This window comes from Lonchura striata, chromosome Z, assembly GCF_050655825.1.
Source record: "Lonchura striata isolate lonStrDom1 chromosome Z, ASM5065582v1, whole genome shotgun sequence".
Classification (NCBI taxonomy): Eukaryota; Metazoa; Chordata; class Aves; order Passeriformes; family Estrildidae; genus Lonchura; species Lonchura striata.
Window position 1 is genome coordinate 24,454,388 of NC_140740.1, and position 14,074 is coordinate 24,468,461.

At 41.8% G+C, this 14,074-nt stretch overlaps 1 pseudogene; it reads right to left on the reverse strand.

The window, feature by feature from the left end:
- Window positions 1-658: 658 nt before the first annotated feature.
- Window positions 659-12,795, reverse strand: LOC146763726 (uncharacterized; annotated as a pseudogene).
- Window positions 12,796-14,074: the final 1,279 nt, after the last annotated feature.

The following is a 14,074-nucleotide window of genomic DNA, read 5'->3' on the forward strand; positions in this document are numbered from 1 at the left end:
GTCCATGAACTCCATCACCAGCCAGAGCTCCGCATCCACCAGGTAGCTGAAAGAAGGAAACCACGGCATGGAGAGAGAGGAATGGGCACGGCTCAGGCACCTGAGGGCCTGACCCAGGCTTTTGCAACTGCTCTCCAAGCTACACATGCCAGAAGAGATTACTGAAAGCCAGCTGCAAACTCCTCCCGTGCACATGCAGATGTCTAAAGCTACATAGACGTGAGAATACCCCAACCTGTCTAAGTAGCTGACAATATTGGGATTCCTGCTGTCCCTCATCACCAAGATTTCATTGACAGCCAGCTCCTCAGACATCTTCTCCTGAAGAGACACTATCTTGATGGCCACCTACAAAGACATTGGCCACTATTAACTTGAGAAGTCACTCCCTGCACGAGACCACAGGGAACACGGAGAGAGCGTTCGTGCCATGACACAGCGAGCTGTGCCAAACTGCCCTGTTGCCAGACAGCAGAGCTTAGGGAGAAACTGCCGCGGGTATTGACACTTTACCTGTTGTCCTGTGCTGGTGTCGAGGGTTTTATAAACAGCTCCAAAGCCCTTAGAAAGAAAAGGGCAGCAGAAAAAGCCCTTTATAGCCCTGGCAGTGAAAGCAAGCCTAGGCAGGAGATCTCCCTAGGCTGCCTGGACTCCTTAGAAAACGCCTGGCTGCGGCGTCTCTTCAGCCGGCAGCACGGCAGCCCACCAGCCCTCTGCCATGCCGGACAGGGAACACGGAGCTTCCACATGAAGATCAAGGACCCCTGCAAATCTCCAAGGCACATGCCCACTTGATTCCAAGTGGCTGGGCAGGGCACGGCGCTGTAGACTCTTGCTCCTGTCAGAGCTGGGCACACCTGGGAACAAGGCATGGCAACTTGTGGGGAAACCAAGGACTTCGTGGGGGCTGCATTGCTCAGCACACACCCAGGCCATCTGTGTCCCAGAGTTTTGGCGCCAAAAAGATAAAGCAGACGGAAATACCTGGGAAAGGTTTCATTTTGACCTTTCTTACCTGTTCACAGAAGTGGCCAAAATGAAAGTTACAGAGCAGGGCCCGATCCCTTCTCCTGCAGGAGGGGCCCTGTACTGGCCCCTGCCCAGGGCTGGTGCCCATGTGCTAACATTCAGCTGACTGGGAGCAGAGCTCCTGGGGCTCTACAGTGATACACCAAGCCCAGCCCAGTTACCTGGTACACATGCAAAGCTTCAGAAAAAGATTAGAATGGAAAAATGTAACTGTCATGATCATTGTATTTTACTATGTTCACATGCTGTATAGGACTGCAATTTTATGTATTTGTGGTATTTTCATACATTTTAATCTCTGAAATACTGTCAGATACACTTTGATTCCTAATGGAAAGTCTTAAACTATTAATTTAGCTTATAAAATGAAGTTACTGACATTAAATAATATGTACTTTGTAGCGTAGAAGAACACAGTAATAGTGTGAGTAATTATTATTGCTTAAGCACAATTGGCTTGGGTCTGTACAGGAATGTGAAATTTTGCAAGAAAATAATATTTTCACTAGGTTTTGTAAAATATTTGAGAAACACTTCTTGTTTGAAATAATATGTTTCAAACAACCTTTTACTTAGGAGTTTGAGGAAGGTTCTTACTTTTGACAGCAGTACAATTTTACATTTTAAGAATAATGTAAGCAGCTGATGAACTTTAGAATTATTGCAGACCATATTTAGTCTTTCAGAAAGTATTAGTGATATATATCTGATTCAATGTATCTTTTAGCCAGGTTTGGTCAGTGTAGGAAAGTCTGGTTGTAAAGCTCCCATTGTTGCCATTACAGCATTTATGTGCTGTAAATCATGTAAAAGTCTCCATTTTCCTGATTTCTTTTTTATTACAAAAACAGGGGTATTCAAGGGTCTGAATGATTCTTCAATATGACCCACTTGCAATTGTTCTGTGACTAATTCTTGCAGGGCAGTAAGCGTTTCAGTAGTAAGGGGCCACTGATCAACCCAGACAGGTTTATCTGTTAACCATGTCAAGGCTACAATTGGACATTCACCACCCTGCATCACAGCGGCTCCTATTAAAAATCCATACTAATTCTGTAATAATAGTAATTAAAAATCCCAGTAATTCTGAGGGTCTGATGTTAGCTTGTTGGCCATCGGGATGTTTCACATGAATTACAATGGCTGACAAGCCACCTGTTGTAGAACCACCCAACCCCATAAGTCCAAAACTTGCATGAGTGAGAGGCCACGATTGAGGTCAACGCAGTCATGAGAGTATTATTGTAACATCTGCTCCAGTGTCAATCAAACCTGTTACCGATACAGTCCCTGGATGATATCCACTGGCTGTGAGGATGCATGTCTTTTCTGGATGGGTCTCCGTTACTTTCTCAGTCCGGAACACTTGAGGTACTTACTGTATTGGGAACAAAACTCACAAAGGCTACAAGATGAGTGATGCAAGTTCCTTCCTGAATAGTAATAGGGCAGTCATCAATTCATATCATAGCATGACTCTGTCCTAAATAATCAACATCAATAAGTCCTAAATGCATATGAATACCTTTAAGTGTAGTACTTGATATCCCTATCAGAAATGCACTCAATCCACGTCCTATTGGGCCATAGGTGTCATGGGGCACTTTGCAGATTTCTTTTGTCAAAATAGTTACTGTGTCGGTGGTGGGTACATCAATCCCTGTGGACCCACTTGTTGCTCCTGAATACTGTTTGCAAATGGGTAGCTTTGCAGTGCTGGGAAGGCCCATAATTGCTGTTAATGGTTGTCAGGTTATTTGTGTCCCCACACACCCCTTCGTGTTCTTCTTCCCATTTCCCTGCAACAGCTGACCATTTGCATGATACTTACTCGTGCACAGTGCCCAAATTTAGCACAATGATTGCACATAACATTGCTGCTTGCATTTGACTTAGATGTTATTTTCTGGGTATTACACTGTGCCCTTACATGCCCTTGCTGTCCACAATTACAGCATTTCGGTGGTGGTCTTAGAACTGCAGCAAGAGCTGCCATTTTATGCTCTACTGAACCAACTTTTGAGCAAGCAGTAACCATTTCAGGCAATGTGGGCTCCCCAGGTAAGGTGTCAATAATCGTTCTGCAGTCTGGGTTTGCACTTTCTTTCACCAATTCTATACACAATCTATGTCACAAAGGTTCATTATCTACCTGTTTTTCAATAGCTGCAGCAAGCTTTTCCACAAACTGCAAAAATGGTTCTCTCATCCCTTGTTGTATAGTAACATATCTCTGTTTTGGAGCTGCCATTTCCATTGTTTTAATTAAAGCACTCATGCCTATTTGCCGAGTTTGTGTCAAAATTGAAGGATCCCACCTTGCCTGTAAATCTGGGTTAGCAAAAGGCCCAGTGCCCAATAAGGCATCAACACCCACAGCATGACGAGTCGTGTTGAGGCAGCTGCATATTTGTTAAAGCTGTGTGCTCAGCCACTCACCTCTGAGTTTCTTGAAACACACCATACTGTACTGGTTGGAATAAAACTGTAGCAAGATGCATGATGTCATAAGGTACAAGCATACTGCATTAATTACATGTATTAATTGCATTACCTCTGAGGAATTAATACCAAACTGAGCCACTTTCAATTGGAGATCTTGCACAACCTTCCAGGCAAAGACATGATGACTGTCATCCTGCCCTATTCCAAGAACTGCATTAAAAACTGGAAAAGCCATAGGATTATCACAGGCAACATTTGCCTTAACACTCTCCTCCTGAGGTACTTTTGGGGCACCAAATCTTTCTATTAGGTCCCAATTTTTTTATTCAGCTGCTTTCTTCCTAAGAAATTCCCAAAACTTCTGAGGCTGTCATGGAAGCACAGTTACTTGACACGGAGGCAAAGTCCATGGGGCAGTAGGGCTAGATCACTTAAAAGCTGAACTGCCAACAGTTCCCTGCCCCACCTCAGGTGTTACTGCGGGTGACTCTTCACTTGATTTGCTGTCACTGTCTGGCAGTGGAGGATACGACCTTGCAAACTGTTCATGCAGCTCAGAGGGGGGCGGGGGGCAAATGGCTGGGCTAGAGTGGAGGGGTGTAGGTCTTAGATTCAAAGAAAAACCATAAATTTCTAACCAGGTAGAAGCTTGAGAAAGTGTTGAGAAAGAATGTAAGTTCTTTATCTCTCTTGTTCAAATTGTTTATAATTAGGTTTTACTACTGTATGTCATCCACTGCACACCAATACGTTGAGATGTTTTCACTTCAGGACCAATAGAGTTGGTCTGCACAAAGCTCTGTATAAAAGAGTGATGTATTTTGAAATAAATCAGTTATAGTCTCAGCCTTCTGAACAAAGTCTATTCATTCCCATCCTGCCTCAACAGCGTCAGAGGGGAGCAGGGGGCAGACAGCTGGGTTTGTCTCTCTGCCAAAGACATTTCCGCTAACTGGCACAGTGGTGTAGTGTATAGAGGCACTGCTGAAAGCTGCTGTGCAGGTGAGATAAAGAGGCTTAGGAGTCTGAGAAGGAGATACTCTGTCAGTCTGCCCGGAATCCTTAGCAGCTTTCCCAAAAGCTTCAGCATCCAGCCCAGAAGCTCTGGCAACTTTCCTGGAAGCTTTGGTAGCCTGCCTGGTAACTTCCATGGGCACCTGCACTTTCTTCAAGGATGTATGCAACAAGTTCCCCATCAGAGGCCCCATCTGACTCATCCCTCCCATCAGACTCCTTTATCAACCCCAAATCTTCATCCACCTTGTACTCTGCTTGTTCCCGCTGTTTTCCATTCTTTTAATGCCTCAAAAGGCAATCTCCAAGTAACAACTAGATTGACAATAGTTTTATCTCCCGCTCAGGTGACTTCCCACAGCTTGTCCCTGACTTTTTTTCCAACCTTTAACACTAAATGCTGTGTCAGGATCAGTAGCAAAATCCTATGATCTAGTCCACAGCAATATACTACAAAGGGCATAGTCTGAAGTAGTAATTCCCTTATTTCTTAACACAGCTTTCTATGTAGCCAAAATAGTCTCTTCCTCTTTAGATTTATTTCCCATTATCACTAGTTGGTGCCTCACCTGCTTCCAGGTGTGTTGATAGGAGAAAATCAGGTCAGGACTTGCCTGTGGCTTCCACCCGCCACTCTCAGCTGCACCAGCGCCGCCTCCCCTGCTACTCCCCAGCGGGTCAGGGCTGCCAGTCGCTGGGACCCCGCGTGGCTCCAGACCGACCACGCTGCTCAGGCTGTGGCTCCACGTGGTGGGCACCAGCTATCACTGGTATATACACTGCATCATGAGGCGGTCGCCACACAAAGCACAGACCACAGGCGGTCTCAGATGGCAACTCTTTATTATCGAACATGACCTTTTATAAACTTTCTAATTGTTTATACTTCTTCTACCCCAACTGTTGGCCACAAAAAATCAACATAACACCACTGGTGAACAGTAATAGTGACTTTAGTTAACTTTCTGAAAATGCTTTATCCAGCTGCAGTTCTCTCCTTATCTTTCTCCAGTTCTTCTCTCAGCCTCCTTGGTAGCAGCCTTGGAGAGAGCTCTTTATCAGCTTCTTGCCCCTCAGCTTCTTTTTGCTCCTTTAGCTAACAGGCCTGCTGTTAGCCCCTTCCACAGTAATTCATCCATGAGGGGCAGGAAACAAGTAGAGCAGAATAGGATTAAAAAGCCTAGTGATTAATTAGAATTGGTTAAAGTCTGACAGACCTTGAGATGACACCAAAATTCATCATCCTAGAGTGTAGCCTACAGCACACTACTCGCATTTCTATATTCGGGAAAAATGTTTTCTTCCTTTTACGCTGTCTTAATTTAAAAGCTGAAAGATTCAAGAGGAATTACTACATCCTCCAATGAGTCCATGAAGTTTCCTCTGAATGATCTCCTTCATGTTACTGCAGTCTACTATTCAAGTATATAGGGACAACTGTCACAGTAATCTCATTAAAAATGTGTGCTTTGTTAAAATAACCATCACAAAAATCAGTCATAGTAAGGCAGGTAAGACAGAATCAGTATTGATACTGAAAATCTATTATGAATGCAGAAAAAGGCAGAATCCAAAAACTTCAGAAGTATGTATATAATATACTCATTTAGTTGAAAAAAACTTACACGTTTATTAGAACAAGTTTGGGGTTTTTTTAAATCTCATTTTTTCTACTTTGGATAGCTTTACCTCAGCAGTCCATAAATTATTTTTGCTGTATTAAACTAGTGAAACAAGGATATTTAGTCTAGATTTTTAAATTCCAGAAGGAAGTATTATGCAGTGTTACAAATGAAAAGCTACGTTAGATTCCTAATTTATCAGTAAAATACCTAACTGCAGAATGATATCAGCAAGAAATTCTATTATTTTGGAAGAGCAGGGTAGTATGTTAGAGAACTCTACCTTTCCAGACACTGGAGAAGAAGGAGTAGCACAGGGGCTGGAATAGCTACTGCTGTCTGCAGGTTTCACTGAGGACTGAGCTGATCTGTCATCTGAGCATTGTCCGGAGAGCAAAATGTCTTTTTCTTTGTACTTCTTTGGCTGGTGGAGTGCAGGAGAAGAAGATTTCACTGAAACCCTACAAAGGACATACCTTGAGTTTCACAAGCAGTCACTGAACAATTTACATCGACCTGTCCACCTACAGCATGACCACATGTATTACAGCAACTACAACATCTATTAAACCTAACTAAAAACTCATACTGACCATTCATTGCTTTTTAATGCTACTGTTAAACTTCTTCTGCTACTTCTCAAACATCACAATTCATGGACAATATTCCTGACTGCTCTCTCAAACAGCAGCCCCAGGTATGAAATACTTCTCTTTGGGATTACAATGCAGCATACAACAGTATAACACCTTCCAAATGTACTTCCACTGTTTTCACCTCCTATTACTAGCAGAAACTTAAGTGATACTCGTATACATAAACTGCAACCTACAGTAAGCAGAAGACCTCAGCATCTTACTTTTCAGCATGAGAGGAGTCAGATAATTCTGTTTCTGTTGAGATTTTTCTGCTGCTGGTTGACTTCCATGTAGATGCCAAAGGAAGTTCTTCACAAGTCACAGGCCTTGGTCTCTGGCCAATTCCTGAAGGCTGCTGCAGACCTGCAGACTGTTCTTCAGCACTCAGAACAGCTGTAATTGCTCTTACAGTTGTTTCATCAACCTGAGACCACAGCTTAGAAGGAGCTCGCATACGACGCAGAAACAAGCTGTGCCACTTCTGCCTGAGCTGCAGCAGCATACCAGCAGCCTGCAATGAATTCCAATTCTGTTAAATACTGATGAAAATTAGATCACACAGGTAAGAGAACCCTGTCTTTTCCCTATCAAGCAACACCTGGCATTCCAATATAAACAGAGCCCAGAATTGAAGGCAAGACTAAGGTCTTGGGGAAAGGGAATAATCCATATTTAAACTATGATGTTAATTTGCTTTCTTTTCCTTGGGTACAAGGTCATTTTGGAAACATTTCATTTAGCTCTGTACTAAACTTAGCTTTGTATTGTAATTCCACAGACTTTTTTTTTCCTTCTTATCTTTCAAGAAAACTCAATCCTTTCATGCTTTATGCCCTTCCTCTCAAATCAGTCTCTACTCATGCATTCTTCAGTATCGTTGATGGAAAAGAGCTCTAAGTGATATTTTTCTTACATAGACACCTGGTCAAATGTGATGACTAAATTCAGAAGACTATTGTCTAATTCTGCTACTAGAAACGCTTCCATTACAATAAATTTTTAAAAATCACTCTTCTGGACATGACTAGGAGAGAGAGTATTATTATTAGAGTTGGTAAAGTTGTGTGTTTCATGACCCATAAACTGCAGCCACAGCTCCTCAATGACATAAAGACTTCTATTTCAAAGAGGATTTGAAATGTATCCTTCCAAAATCTGACAGCAACTTTCTCTCAGCAACTTCAGCTTCAAGTGCTCCTTTTTTGATCTGATTTTGGTTATCCTCTCAGAGAAAGAAGAACACAATATGCCAATGTGACTGTTCTCTCAGCTCCTGTCCAGATTTTAGCTTATCCCAGCTTGTGCTATGGCCTGATGGAGCACCATGCAGGCAGGACAGGAGGCCAGAAGGAGCAGAAGGGCCCTTATGCTGTCACTGTCACCTGCAGCTTGCTGTCCCTTGCAGTCATCATTTTTTGTCTGCCAGTTTCTTCAGAATCTGCTGACTTGTGGAAAGGGACAAAACTGCCAAGCTCAGATATAAAACATCATATTGCCCAGAAAGTTTTTGAAACAGACCCAACAGAATCTGGATTGCTGAGGCTTTCCTGCTCCCTTTTGTGAGAGACAGGACACCCACACCAATATGGAGGAAGAGGGATGAGCACTCTCACTGTTGACTTAGGTGACTATTCTCTTTCTTTCTGCTGACAGGTAAAAGAAGAGAAAGGTATGGGTGATAGGTGATCAAACACTGCAACTTGGATTTTGAATACACAAATTTATGCAACAGACAACTCTGTGCCAAAGGGGATTGAAGCCGTTTAATTCTTAATGAGCTTGTGAAGTAAAGGTTAAATCACAGAGTACCTAGTTGGAGAGACCCAAATGGACCATGATATTCTTGGAGAAAATTCTTGGCTACTCAAATGTTACAAAAACCTTTTCACATCTTTTTACAATTCCTCTACATGAAGCAAACCCAGGAGTAATTTCTTACTTACTTCAGGGTCCAGTTTAAGATGGAGCCATTCATCCAGCTTCAGCAGTGCCAGATCAGCAGACGTCCTGTCCTCCATCTCACTGTCGCTGCTATCATTAGACACCCCTCCCCCTGAATTAAAGACAAAAGGTTCATCAGAATTTCCATATTTTTTCTACTATTATTTCTATACAAAAACCCGCATACTACTGTATTACCAGCAATATTTTTCCTTCTAAAATTGACTTTAAATGTAAACATTTGTAAAACTACCTCTTCTTTTCTGCAAATACACTGCAAAGTCTTTGCTCCAGATAGCAGCAATCAAGTAGCCAGGACTGCTGAAGGTCCTACTATGTAAAAATGTGGATTGATATGATGTGACCCAACTCATGTACCTTCACCAGTTTTCACAGGCCACTATACAACTTTTGCCTAAAGCTGTTGGCAAAATCACACATGCCTCTATTTCCTAGTAAAACAGCAGATTTAAAGACCTAGTAAGAAAAAAAAAATATCTATGGCTACTAATTAGGATTCTTTATTTTTCTTAAGTGCAATTCAGTCAGCATGAGCACTACTCTAAGGTTCACAGTTTAAAAGCAAGACAGGAAAGCTTTAGAAATAAGTTGGACTTTTAGTTTGATTCAAACTATGACAACTAGAAGCAGTTATTTTTGCTTCCATTCCAACAGGACTCAATTTAAATGAGAAAAAAAGAAGGAAATGTAAATATATTCTCTATTACTTATAGTTAATAGTACAGTTAACTGAAATTAAAAATTATCAGTAGAACATATCTTGAAAATGTATGTGTTAGCTAGAAGCAACATAACTTGTTTGCCATACTGATTGTTTCTAAATTATTCTGTTTGAATAATCTGGTTCAATGTATCAAATAAAGTAGTCTGCAGAAAGAGAACATGCATACTACACTTCTCAGTACCAGTACTACAGTTCTCATTAGATATTGTGGCTGCATTCTTTCCTTACAAACTATACTGCAGTTTCTGAGACCCTACGACTGTGTAATTTATGGACTTGAATAGGTAAGGAATCCCAAAATGGAGAGATTTGTTACAGAACCAACAAACTCTTCCTGAATAGCTACAGGAATTATAACAGCGCTGTTTCCAGAATCAGCCAATATATGTATTAAATATTACTGAAAAATAAGCTCTGCATGTCACACGCTGATGTATACCAACGGAAACATCCCAAATCCAGACTCCAGTGTACCTTGAAAGGATGAAGATGCCTGCAAGGCATTACTTTGCAGTCTGGCTGGTCCACAGAAGAGGGCCACGGTGACAGGTGTCACAACAGAGCAGCACCTGATGTTTGCTGTCTTGTGAGCTCTCGTCATTTCATCATATATAAGCCAGTCTGTAGGGAGGGCCTGGATGGCTGCAGCTTGTCCATTTGCTGGGGCAATCTGTGGAAGAGCAGGTAAAACCAGGCTATTGTACCCTCTACCTGTAATTAATGTAAATTTGAACGTATTTCTCATTTTATCCAGAGACACTGTGGGTGCCTCAACCTGGCAGTGCCCAAGGCCAGGCTGGATGGAGCTCTGAGCAACCTGGACTAGTGGAAGGTGTCCCTGCCCATGGCAGGGGCTGGAATGAGATAAGCTTTAAGGTCCCTTCCAACACAAACCATTCTATGATTCTGTATTTTGAGAATTAAATACATGTACAATTATATACATATAAAAATATACATGCATGTTGCTATCATGCTGGCATGGTAGTGTGGAGGATTTGTTTTAGAAAGGCCTTGGAAATGAGAAACTGAGGGAAAAGATACATTTATGTATGCTCCATTGTTTCAGGAAAGTCCCGCTTCAGCATTCCTCTGTAAACCCCCTTTCTCCCCACCCCTGAGCAGTTCCTATTGGACCTGGCCCTTGGGGTGGTTCTGATGTGCCTAAGCTGGACACTGTCTCTATTGTTTAGACCTTAAGTCTTAATTTTGCTGTATAAAACTGTATCTGGGCAATAGCCCGGGGCCTTTGGTCCCTGCAATGCTTCAGGCAATACAATCTCTCTGGACAAGCATACCATTGGTCTCTCTTGGTCTCTTTATCTCGAATCCTAGTGGCGACCGAGGCAGCGCCGCAGCTCGGACCGTGCTAACCCAGCCACTGCCTGGTGAGCCCAGGGCAGCGGGACCGCGGAAAACCCCGGCCCCGAGAGGGGACAGCTAGCCAGAGGGTCCCGGGGGGCCGGGGAGGGACGGGGGACAGCGGCGAGAAACCCCCGAAAGCCGCACATGCACATAAAAAAGTGTGAGAGAATTCAACCAGATTCATCAATTATCCTACCATGGTAAAACAAAATATGTTGCTTTAAAAAGAAATGTTAAAAATAAGTTTCAGAGAAAAACTTGCTTTTAAGAATAGGGATCATTATATCTTTAAAACAATTTTATAGCAGGGCAGTTTTTTTTGCCTTTTTGCCTTTTCCATCTAGAGAAAGGACTAATTGAAACGATAGAAAAATGAATCAACTCCAATTCTATCAGCTGGGTAGAACAGTATTTTCTAAAGCTGTAGTGTTAAATGCCTATACTGCTTTTGAAGTACTGACAAATAGGAAAAGACATTTCTAAAACACGTGACAGATTTTAGTACCCTTTTTTTTGAACTATGAATTCAAAGTGTCTTTACCTTTTTATACTGAGACTGACCAAGAACAGAGGTAGGATGAAATCGCACTTTCTTCTCTTTTGGTTCCGTCAACACCAGGCTGTCTCTGTCTACATGCACAAGATTGGGATACATCCCAGCCACTAAGGCACCTTTAATTACAGCCCAGTTCTCAGAGTTAGCATTAACATCTCTAATATCAGCTCCTCCTCTGGCTCTCACAAAACCTGACAAATGAAAGAGACAAAACAGTGCCATGTTACCTTGTGTTTGGCTCTCAAAAGGAGTCAGAAACTAAAGGTGAAATAAATGACTTCTTTGTTGCATTTTTCACCACTGCCAACCTTAACAGCACCAAGAAGAAACCATTACACTGAAATCCTTCCTGATAAGGGGTTTCATACTGACACAGGATACCACTATTTTCTGCAATATAAAGACATTTCCTATGGGAATAATTCATTAAAACATGAAATGCAGTGGCATGTGGAGATGAGGGTGCTTTCAGTTTGATCAGCCACAATTCCTCATCTGCACCATACCCTGCATGAATGTGTGCATGACAGTGTATTTCAAATTAAGGAAAATTACACCAGTGAACATGATTTTTGTTACAATTTCTATATGCTTGACTTTAAAACAACGTTAAAATTGTTTCCAACTTCTCTACCTGAGGCTCTAAGCTGGCCAAGCACCTGTGTTCTCATTCCTGTAATGATTTCCATTGTGGCTCGGGATAGGAAGTTCTTTTCACAGAAGGCTCTCTCCCAGCCGTCACTGCGTGCCTTCTGCCATGCCTGAAAATGTTTTTACATTTGCCTATTAATTTGAAGGACTTAAACTAAAAACTGCAGGTGTTTTTTTAAAGATTACATTTATGTCAATAAAATGAATGCAAAACCCACTCTAAAAGTTAATGTATCAAACCAGATTATTTTTTCTGTTCAACAATTAGATTCTCTTTATGTGCTCACTCCAGTGATGATTATGTCAAATTAAAACAATAAATAAAGATCATTACATTAAGATAATGATTCAAAGTTCAGTGTAGTAGGATGCAAAGAGGCACATTGTTGAAACATTCAAAATTTTCTAGGGTTTGAAACAAAACATACTACAAAAAGGGCTCCCTCACAAATTTATGAGTCCAATACACAGGAAAGGCACTAGGCAAAAAGAAAGTCTTCTCTGAGGACTTAATCACAGTCCGCCACTCTACATCCAACTGGTACATCTGCATTTTGCTTGGGTGATGTGCTGTGATTAGTACTTTCTGAAATGAAAGACTACCTGGAAAGCCCTGAGCAGGGCCATGTGGTCACTGAATGTCCCGGCAGCAAAGCGCTTCCTGCACAGCACGGCTGCACGCTTTTGGGAGGCCAGCGTGGGCAGCACAAAAGGGTCTTGGCAGGCAAGAGCACAGGCAATGGTCAGAACAGGATCCAGGCACTTCAGAACTACAGCATACAACACCATTTTACCGAGGTGTGGCTCTACAGGTAATTCAGTCAGCTGATAACCAAGCTCAGTGAGATCTTCCCAAGGGTCCATGGCATCTATGGTCTGTTCATAAACAAGCAAACAAACAAATAAAGGAGAGGAGGATGGGTACAGTGGACAAAATCAATTTACAGTGAAAGCAAAAAGGATGTGAATAATGGACATTAACTAGACTTGTTTCCAAACACTGAAGAAGCAAGTCAGACTATTAACAGAGACAAGACTTTGAAGCACTCTCTTCCCTTGACATGGAAAAACACATCCCCACACACAAAATGAAAACAGACAACAAGCAAAACTTCAAAACATCCTTAAGTAATTAAAAACAGCTTCAGTACAAACTGAAGTCAGTAAACTGCTACACCACAAATTTGGGATCAAACACAATTACCATCTAAACCTGTTCCTTTTCTGACCTTAAGCATATGCACAGCATTTCTCACAGTTACAGCAGGCGGAGGATCAGGAGCTTTCATAAGAAAGTCTACAATTGGACAATTAATTGGAGCCAGAATTTTTGTGTACAAACAGATCTCCTGCAAGGTAAAAGGCAGAACAAAAAAAGATTACCAAGATTTGGAAGCAGCTGCCAAACACATGATTTGTTGCAATTAGTAGTATGGTTTGAGGACATTGTATTTTTTAAAGTTATCGTTTCTAACTGAACATGCACCTGAAGCGGCAGTCTTAGAAGTTCTGGAGATTGAAATTCCAACATATTCTGAAATCGGAGCCTGCTGAAGAGACGAAAGCAGACCCCAGGCTTACAGCGCCCAGCCCTTGAAAATAAAATATGGGAAGTTGTGAAAATGAGGATTTCTTTCTAAAAACAAAACCAAAAGCCAACAAACAGACACAGAAACTCAGAATGGAAAAGAAGAGGCACTACCATGAAGAAAGTGTTGTTAGGTCACATGCAACATGAGAATTTCCTAATCATTAATTATTTTTGAGAGTGTGGCAATTTTTTACTGTAATTTTAACCCAACACTGAGAAATCTGGAGAAAGAAAAACAAGGCTTTTCTAATGTAAAGTGCTGTGGGTTTTTTGCTAACCTAAGACCAGTCCAAATCTCAATCATCCATTGTTGTAAGGAACCAGTTGCAAACTTTCTTGCTTCCCCTCACATCCCCTAAACAGAAGTGATGCTTGGAGTAAAAGGTAGAATAAAGATGAAGTAACTTGTGAGCGAATGAGGAAGGAATGAGCAAATTCTCTCAGTCATATACATCTATGTGCATACATGCAGCTTAA